Source organism: Pinus tabuliformis, chromosome 5_2 (assembly GCF_031772625.1).
Source record: "Pinus tabuliformis cultivar Carrire ecotype Pingquan chromosome 5_2, CPIR1, whole genome shotgun sequence".
NCBI lineage: Eukaryota > Viridiplantae > Streptophyta > Pinopsida > Pinales > Pinaceae > Pinus > Pinus tabuliformis.
The window spans coordinates 302,725,364-302,735,425 of NC_142306.1; the positions used below are offsets into that span (position 1 = coordinate 302,725,364).

General features: G+C 38.0%; 1 pseudogene; it reads left to right on the forward strand.

Moving 5' to 3' along the window:
- Positions 1-8,996: 8,996 nt before the first annotated feature.
- LOC149158743 (sodium/hydrogen exchanger 4 pseudogene) lies at positions 8,997-9,810 on the forward strand (annotated as a pseudogene).
- The last annotated feature ends 252 nt before the right edge of the window (positions 9,811-10,062 follow it).

The following is a 10,062-nucleotide window of genomic DNA, read 5'->3' on the forward strand; positions in this document are numbered from 1 at the left end:
CAGTCTTCATAATTGTCAATGCTCTCAAATCATTATGTATATTTTATATTACAAGAAAAATAAGAAAGAAAAATATTATTTTTGAGCATGGGTTTCATACTCCATTTTGATGGTCATCTAGGTAAAGAATGTTCTTCATGATTCTAGGGTTTGTCATGTCAAAATAATATTTTTCTTGAGTCAACAGAGTCATTATCATTTGTAGAAGACCCTATCAGGCAAGATGTAACATGTAAAAGATATTGATTTTGAGCCTATAAACTCTTGGAAACCTCCTAGCACAAGTCAGCCTAAAGGAAGGTACTCAAACCCCTTAGATGTGTATAAATACAGGAGCTTTGACCTCATTTTACACTCATCCACTCACAAGTTTGATCTCCCTAGAAAAGTTCGATCTGAAGCTAAGAAGACTAAGAAGGCTAGAGCAAATATCAAGGAAGGAAGAAAAATATGTTTATTAGTTTTATCTCTCTCACATGTGTGAAGAATTATGGTTTTTTCAACTTCAAGGAAGGCCGAAATTGCAAGTCTGAATTGTCGAAGAATAAGTTTTAGGATCGAGTTGTTGGAAGAGAAAATATTCTTACTTGACCTCATTGCCTATGAGAAACATTGTCTTTCTCAAAGGAATATCTCTTGAAGAATTGTACTTGGGTTCCTATAGTAGTTATAGGGCCAAAGTTATAGGTAGAAGCTAGGGGATGAAGTTGAAGCTAGATGTTGGTTGGGGAAAAATTGATCCTTGTTGTTTTGGATAATCTTTGACCTAATTGGAAGGGATTCTTAGAGGATTGACTTGGTGCTTGGAGGAGGACTTGTTTTAGGGTTTGGGTTTTGGTTTTCTCATTTGAAGCAAAATATATAAGAAGAGAAGATATTTTCTGGGTTTTCCCCTTGGAGTCGTTTTTCCCTAGCTTGGAGCCTAATTTCTGTGTCCATTGTCTTTATTGTTTTTCTCTTGATATTTTTTTGATGAAAAGATCTAATAGAGAAACATAAGAAGATAAATAAATTTCACAAGAAAATATTGAGGATTAAGGAGAATTTGAATTAATAACTACCATATTGCATTCTCCAATAGGATAACCCCAACAAATAGAAACTGTGACATTACTCCAGTGAAGAGAAATCGTGATGTTATCCCGACACCTCTACCCCAGCGAGTTCCTATGGTGCTAGGTGCAAATCCGCCGAGATTTAATCATCGGGGTGATGTGGCATTGGTTGAGCCCAAGTGTGCAGACTTGAGGGTATTCAATGTAACACGTGGGACGAGGGGTCCATGAAGGAGGCCACGCCCCATGCGATTGGCTCAAAATTCTCCCTAATGGATTGACATGGTTGTATGGTAAATAGTGGGTTTCATGTAACCCCAAAGGATATTCCCCAATGGTTTCAACATGGGACTGTGAAGGAAATCCCTGAGATTTTATTTCTGGGGTGAGTTGGCGCAAATTGAGATATTTTGGTTTGACATATGTCACTAATAAATAAATTGAGATATATGTGTAGCTAAAGGATAACATGGTTGGTATAGCATGACAGGGAAACAACTAATGTGGCAATGCATAAAGAGACTCAATACAACAAAAAAATAGTCACTTATAAGAGCTCTCAAACACTTGATACAATAGGGTATAATGTAGGAAGAGAGGGAAGAGGAGGGGGGCATTCCCTCAAAACTCTCTAATAAGCATTGAAGGAATTCCTCCTGGGAGAAATTGGAGGGGCACTACAAGTTTAAAAGGCTGCCATGAAATCCTGAAGAAGGGTTGGGCTGAGCTTTTATTCATGAAGCATTGAAAACACCATAACTCATGGGGATTGGATTGTTGAGATCATTGAATATTTTTTGTTTTGTATTCTCTGTTTCTCAATTTATTTTATAACTAAACCACCTTTTTTTAATTTTTGACTTGTGCATGGGCATGATATTTTTTTGCGATTTTATAATTGATGTCATGAATTTCTTTCTTTTATTGTTTCCCTCTTTTTCTTTGAATTTTTCCTTTCATTTTCATGCTTTGGGAGCTTTGGGAACATTTGTTGGATGTGGTAGGAAGCCACAGAGCTTTGGAAGAGGATGAAGGGAACCCAAAAAAAATTCAACCAAAAGAATGAGTAAATGATGAGGAAGGCTGGAAGTGGGTAGATGGGCTAGACAATGCCATCATTGTAATACCTTGGAGCATTGCTCCTGAAAATTGAAGCAAGTGTAAATGATAAAATATAGATGGCTAAAAATTGACTGCACAAACAATGTTGGCATAAAACAATATGCAATGGTGTTGGAGTAAAAAATAAGGTTCAAAAGATAAAGGGATGAATTCAGATAAAAGAATTACTGTGACCAACACATGCTAGCATAAAGGCATGGAGTTCTCTAAACTCTAATTTAATTGACATGATAATATATTCTATGTCCATGACTAAGTCTATAACCAAATGAAAACCAAGTGGATTGGTTTAGTCCATGGGGATAATGGAAAATGGATCAAAGGAGGATCTCTTGACCTTGATTACATATGAAAATGTATGTTCATGATCACACTGATGTATATGTATAAATTCCATTGTGTCTAATAGGGTATTTTTAGGAATCAATTCTTGTTGAAGAATGATTGTATAAAAATTTAATTGATGCAAATGAAAATGGCCGGATGGGATGACATAATAACTAGTCCAATGAGATTCCTGGTTGAAAGAGAAATTAATGTGTACGAGGAAAACCTTGGCTAATTGATGATTTTAATGTCATAAAATATGAATTTTATATGCTCATGTTGTATCATGAGGATGACAAGGAAATGCTTGTGGTTGTGGTAGCTTGTATATTAACTAATAATTGAAATCCTTGATCACAAGAATGGGCTTGTACTCCACTAAGCACCATATTGATTCCAGAAAAGAGTTCGGTGGAGTAGAGAAGCTCTGATGATATCATAACTAGGAAACCAATGAGCCTTGTTGGTTGATAATTGTAGAGCATAACTCTGATGATAACACAATTGAGAAACCCATGAGGCTTGCTAGCCAATAATCACAAAGTAAGCTCATATTATAGTCTAGCTGAGAAATCCATAAGGCTTACTGGATGATAATCACTAAGAAGTGGATGTTCCTTACAAGGCTAATAAATCCATTGGAGTTTGTGCTAATTGAGAACTTCTAGGAGGTTGAGGCACCCAGGACTAGTGGGCTAATAACACCTATGGTAGTTCCATGGGGTTTAGCTGAGAACACAGGTGGAAGTTCTAATGAGAAGCTGCTGGAGAGCGCACTCTTATTACTTCAAGTGTAACATAATTGATAAAATCTCCTCAATATTAACTATATCTCTCTCTCCAAGGCTGAATTAAGACTCTCTATGTTTTGCATGAACCCTTGCATTGGTTTGTAGCCACTGTGTTGTAATAACAAGGAGAAATTGAGAATACTTGATAAATGGGCTTTGTTAATGACATGTGTGAGAATGACTTGATGGTATAACATAATGAAGTTATCCAACGAGATTCCTATATGAATGAGGAATTCATTGGGCAGGAGGGAATCCTTGTTGATTATGATTTTAATATCATGTGAATATGATTCATATATTGTGCCCATGTTTGCATTATGAATAGGGAATTCTGAAGGACTGATCAGCATAATGAAAGTAGTGTGATATACCACATACTGGGAAAATCATGGATAATTGAATAAACCACACACCCAGGATATGGGTTGTGGATGCATGAAGTAAAGCGTCGGAAAGACACTAGAGGTGGTGTTTCCTGGTTGTTATGTGAAATTTACGATTGCAGACAAAAGTATCATCCCTACCTAGTGTACTAGTCTAAAACAACAAAATGAAAAGAATATAGCTTTTTCCTTAGAGAAATTGAAGAATGGGAAATAATCTTACTTGGAATCCGTCATAATATTTACTTTCCTCCCGGATTGTAAGCTCCAATCATAGCTCTGATTGCTATAATTAGAACCTGTGCATGCAACCAAAATAAGCCAAAGATCCAAAACATCTACGTAGCATAATACAACTACTCTATTCAATGAATCAACAAGGAATTGAAATATATGAATGTAAACATAACACAACACATATAGGAAAACATGATACTCTTTGTATTAACAGAAATAGGAGAGAGTTTACAACCAAGAATAGTATCTGTTCTTGTAGAGATCTCCCCAAGTTGACTTTTCCTTCCTTGTCACAAAGCACACCTCAATGTCACCCTAATGCATGGAGATGATGACTCTCTTAGATTCAAGGCAAAAACATGAGGGTATGATATTATTCCAAAAGCCAACCCTGATGTTGTGGATGCCAGTAAATTTATAGGAGAGGGGTGGTAGTATAGGATTTACCATAATGATCTTGAGATCCACTTATGGTAGGAGGATGAGCTCAAGGGATAAGAGGTGAAGTCTCCAAGGTAGGATCAAATAGGACTCGAGCTTCTTATCCATAGTAAATGGTTAAAACAACCCCTATAAGTTTGTGGAAGAGGAAGCTTCAGAGATATTTTTAATTTTCTCAAATTTATAAAATAAGCGCGCCCACATCAAGTAGCAAGATGGTGTTGACTAGCACTAGTGTAGAAGGAAGAAAATAACACTGACTGAAATTCCGTAAACTTGGGGCAGAGTACACTGGGACTTAACCAATGATTTTGAGCAGTTAGACCCAGAAACTTAGACATTTTAGAAAGTTCATGCTTAGGGATTCATGTAGGGATGATGACAACAAGTTCACGGATGTGGATTGATTCAGTTTGTAGGCCTATTGGCTAGATGTGACGAAATGGCCTATAATAGATTTCCCTCTAAAGCGCAAAGCCAAAAACAATAGCTAATGATTGAAGTGCTTTACCTTGTGACACATTTCAAATTAAGAACAATGGGTCAAGACCATAATATATTATAATAAATTTTCATCATGATATATTTGCTAATGGAGGCATACCTATGCTCAACACATAAGCTAACATTACATGTATGATGATCAAGAAGTCACATCCACTAATGACAAAGTGTGGACTCATGATTGGATGACTGTTTATATGATCATAACCATCATATGTTGTAATCTTGCATTAATCTTGAAAGCGCAACTCGGATGGATGAAACTAGATCCAGGGTATTCTATCTTGTTCACTCGATCATCCAATGTACAAGTCTAACCATGCGAATAAATGAGTTGGAGTCGAACATGGTAGACACCATATGATTACCGGCCAATGATGTAAGTCGTTAATATACATGAGAGAAACCATCGATGATGTTAATGGTTCTCAAGGTACTATAGTACAATCCATATGGTGTGAATGGATGAGTTGAAGTTGAACACCACAAAATATTTCAGTCAAAGGCTAATAATGAAAACTTGTCACTGAGAGCAAGGAAACTTTCCATTGATGTATGCAAGATCCAAGGTACCAAAGGGAGTTTCTAAGTCAAATTCCTGGATAATAAGTGGATGTCGACAGTAAGCAACTCATCATAGGAGGGCCTTGATTGATCCCCCATCAACAACATGAAAAAAGTATCACGATGTGAGACAAAATGATATTGATGTGGAACTAGTCCAAGAACGATAAACATGAAATGAAGGCTTAAGAGTATCGTAGAAGATATTAACTCAATGAATTCTCTTGAACATGTCGGTGGCACTAAATAGAGTTTGAAACATTGACCAAAAACTGAAAGCAGAGTCTTTGATATGGTGTAATGAACCAAAAAACAGGAAGATTTCCCAACCCAACAGCCACAAAGATTGATCCAAGTGGCTCTAGAGATGCTCAGAGGTCAAAGAGGGCTCATAATAACTCAAAAATCAAAGTTCTCAGATTGAAGTGAAACAAGGACCATATTGTAATGCTCGTCGCCGTGATTCCAATGGTGTGAACAACACTCAAATATGAGTTCTTATGCTCCAGATATTTGTGGTCAAATTTCTAGTCAAACATGGCCAAGTGGTAGGCTTAAGGAGGCAAAAAATTGGTCAAGACCCAACGCATGGAATCCGACCACCTGATGGGTGAATTTTTCACCTACTTAAATCGTCCAGTGACCCTTATTTTCAGAAAATTAAAAAATGACCAAATTGGTTTAAGAAACAAAAAAAAATATATAATAGGGGTAGTGGGCTGCTATCCTTGCCACCCCTGCCACCCTCGCAAATGGTTATTGTATTAAAAGTGGGGTGGGAGGGCCACCCCCGAAGGACCTGCCCCACACCCGTTCTATACAACATATGCTAACATAATCACGTCCCCAATATACGATAAACGACACAACACATTGTAATGTGAAGCTGGTGGGAGTCGAACCTGCCCGAACCATGTGGGTCGGTCCCTGACGGGCGACCCTATAACCGCCAGATGCAATAGAGTCAGAAAATATATATACTATATTTTATCTGCCCAACCACATAACCAAAACTATTTGCCATATATAATGTAATGGCTGACAACAATGTTCCGTCACAACAAATGCTAACAATGGTCCTTTGTAACTCCATAACCGTTGTGCCAACATAAATTGGTATTGTAACTGCAAGATTATATAACACGCCATTTAAAGTTATGTATCCTCCAACTATAAAATAAAATGGCGCCAACCTTATAAAACATAATCAACATGCTATGTTGAGATTGGAACACGCGACCAACCCACGACAAGTTGGGTGCTCCACCAATGGGCCAATGACACTGTGTTGTTAATTATGCCCAAAACATTATTAATAAACTCACCGATTTAGTCGAAAGGGAGAGCGCAGCAGAGCTGAGGCAGAATCATGAACTAGTGGAGCCATGATTTGTAGAGATGTGGAACCATGAGTAGGTAATATGCTAAGATGCTGAAAATATTCCCTTAGAGGGCTAGAGATGCCAGTGATAGAATTTGTCAAGCTTATAGTCATTTTTGCACGTTTTCTCGTGAGGAGTACAACCCTGTTGCCAGAATCTCCATCTGAATAGCAAAAATTCAGGTGTCCAGTAGCAAGGAATCTTTGGAGAATCTTGTGGAATCTAAAAGATTCCATTTGAGGTAGATTTTTTCGAGTGTTAAAATGATGTTGACTTTAAAGTCATTTTCACAGAATTTCGTAGGAAGCGCAATGGTGTGCTCAAAATATTCATCCGAGCAACAAGTTTTTCAGCCATATTTAGGAAGGAATCTTTAGGGGAATCTTCAAGATTCCCGAGGGTCTAGAATTTGATGGTGTTAGAAAGGGGAGAATTTTATAGTCGTTTGACACGATTTCGCGCCACGAATTCAACATTGTGTCTGTTTTATAGCTAAGATTTGCATTTTTCGACCATTCTCGAAAGTGGAGGTATATGATGGAGTTATGTCATTCTTTTCTTTTTATTTTCAAAGATAATGATTTTTTTGTTCAGATCCATGATTACCATTATGTTGAGGGATGCTTGTATGCCACATATTGTGAGATTTTATTAGCTTGTCATGCTGAAGGAATTACCATTTGAGTGAGAGTTCCTATAGGGAGAACGTCTTGTGGAGAGACATGCCACTCTGGTTGAGGGTATTCATCCTTGTAATGACAAAGAACATACCATGTACATCATCGTCATTTGCAACATTTAATGAAGCAACCTCCCCAATCTTGATACTAGGTCCCAGAGATGTAACCCACACTGGGTGAACTTCATTATCAATGTGTTATGTGTTCTTGATTCGATGATTTTTGTCATGTTTCATTTTCTTTATGGTATGCACATGTGATATATCATGCTCTTTTATACGAAATTTTCTAAGATCACAGAAGTAAAATATCTTGGTTAATTCCAGTATCTGAAAAGATCTGGATCAAGTTTGGTATGAGAGCGGTCTTCTTGCTGATGTGAATTGCGAGTGTGAACAATTAACGTGCAATAAGAAATAAAATGGAGGATGAAAGAGATATGTACGTGGCCTTCCACAGGATGTAAAAAAGGTGGACATAATGTATGAAGCTTATGAGAAGAAAATGGCAAGAGAGGAATAGGAGAAAGAAAGAGAAGATGATGATGCTCCATCTCCATCTTCTACTGATTGTTCATATTCATCCTCTTATCAACTTTTGAATGAGGAAATAAGTAAGAGCCTTAAATTAGAGAATAATGAATTAAGGAGGCTTCTACGAGAAGAAAAAGAGGAGAAGTAGAGATTGCAACTTTAGCTACAAGCCATTGAAGAGGCCTTGGAAAAATTGAAGTGCAATGAAGGTGTTATCACTTAAGAATTCTAGTTTCAAAACCGCTCACATTAGGTTGATGGTAAAAAATTCGGTGCTAGTCTAAGCTTGATTTTTGTTTTTAGAGTCTTGAGTCAACTATGTATTCTCATTCATCACCGGTCATTCTCATTCATCCCCGTCTCATAGCCATGTGTCAGTTTTGTTCAAAAGTTACTATGTGTCACAAAGCTCTTTGGGTTATGTCGTAGCTCATGTAATAATTTTGAAGTGTTTCTGCAGCGCATAAATCCTTTAGTAGTTTCGCAGCGCAACCTGTTTTAGGTGATTTCGTAGCGGAAAACACCGATTTTGCACTAACCGCGCTACGAAATGGGAAATTCGTGCTGATCCATAGCACATCTCACCCCAGCTGTCATATTTTCTGCAAGAATTTTACGGGGATAGCATGTGTAAGGTCTTGCATGTTGGTCTTGACGCATGTTCTGTAGCCTTCAAAAGAGGACTGGTGGCCTGACAAATTCTGCGGTGATATCATCTTTGCTAGAACTGATTAAGTGACAGTGAAAGTGTTGTGAAGCGGCCGATGAATGAGGCGGTTGCCTTCTGATGTGACAGCTGTGTACTATGTTCCAGAATCACAGAAGCTTATGGCTGATAGTGAGTGCCAGAGTGGGGAATGTTTTGATATATATTTAGATAGCAGCTCATTGTTCGTCATTCTGAGAGCGAACCCCTTCATCTCAATTCCTACGCAGATTTTCAGACTTCTCATCGTTTCATGCGGGAAGCTGAGCACCTCGAGTCCTCCGCAAGTTCAAGATAAATAAGGATACCGTTGAGCTGAGAAGAATCCAGCTCGAGACTTACTGCAGAGCTTTGCTTCAAGAATGGGGACGGTTATTGACAGTGGATCATTTCAGTCGCTTCTGATTAGGGCGAGATTTTCGAACGACACCGATCATCTTCATGTGGTGGCCATTTTGTTATTCGTCACAATTCTGTGCTTGTGTATCATACTGGGACATTTGCTGGAGGAGAACAGATGGGTCAATGAATCCATTACGGCCCTTGCCATAGGGTGTTGTGCGGGGTTTATAGTTCTTCTATTTAGTGGAGGCACGAGTTCTCATATTTTGCGTTTTAATGAAGAACTCTTTTCCATATATCTTCTTCCACCTATAATCTTCAATGCTGGGCTTCAAGTTAAAAAGAAACAGTTTTTTCACAACTTTGTCACTATTATGTTGTTTGGAGTGGTGGGAGTGTTTATCTCATTTGCTATTATCTCAGCTGGTTGCTGGTTGTTATTTCCAGGATTGGATGTTTCAGGACTCAAAATCAGGGACTATCTTGCACTTGGAACAATATTTTCATCCACTGATACAGTTTGTACATTACAGGTTTTGCATCAAGATGAAACTCCCTTACTTTACAGTTTGGTCTTTGGAGAGGGAGTTGTGAACGATGCAACATCTGTAGTGCTTTTCAGAGCTGTCCAGAAGTTCGATTTTTCAAGACTTGATGACGTGACAGTGATATACATAATAGCTGATTTTCTATACCTTTTTTCACAAGTACAGTACTTGGAGTTGCAACTGGGCTTTTGAAAAACGAAATGTGTTTGCATTTAAGTATACGCCTCATGTTCTAATTTTTGTGGATTGATCGGATACAAGGAACCAAACGAAATGTTGAGGTTTGGCAAGCATTACTAGCTGTTCCTGCATTAGTTCTTCCACCGACAGAGGACATAGACACATGGTTGAAATTTGCTTCTCTTTGCCGGAAAAGTGGTCGTATTAGTCAAGGTCATTCCACCTTGATCAAACTATTGCGGTATGATCTAGAATTTGCTCCTC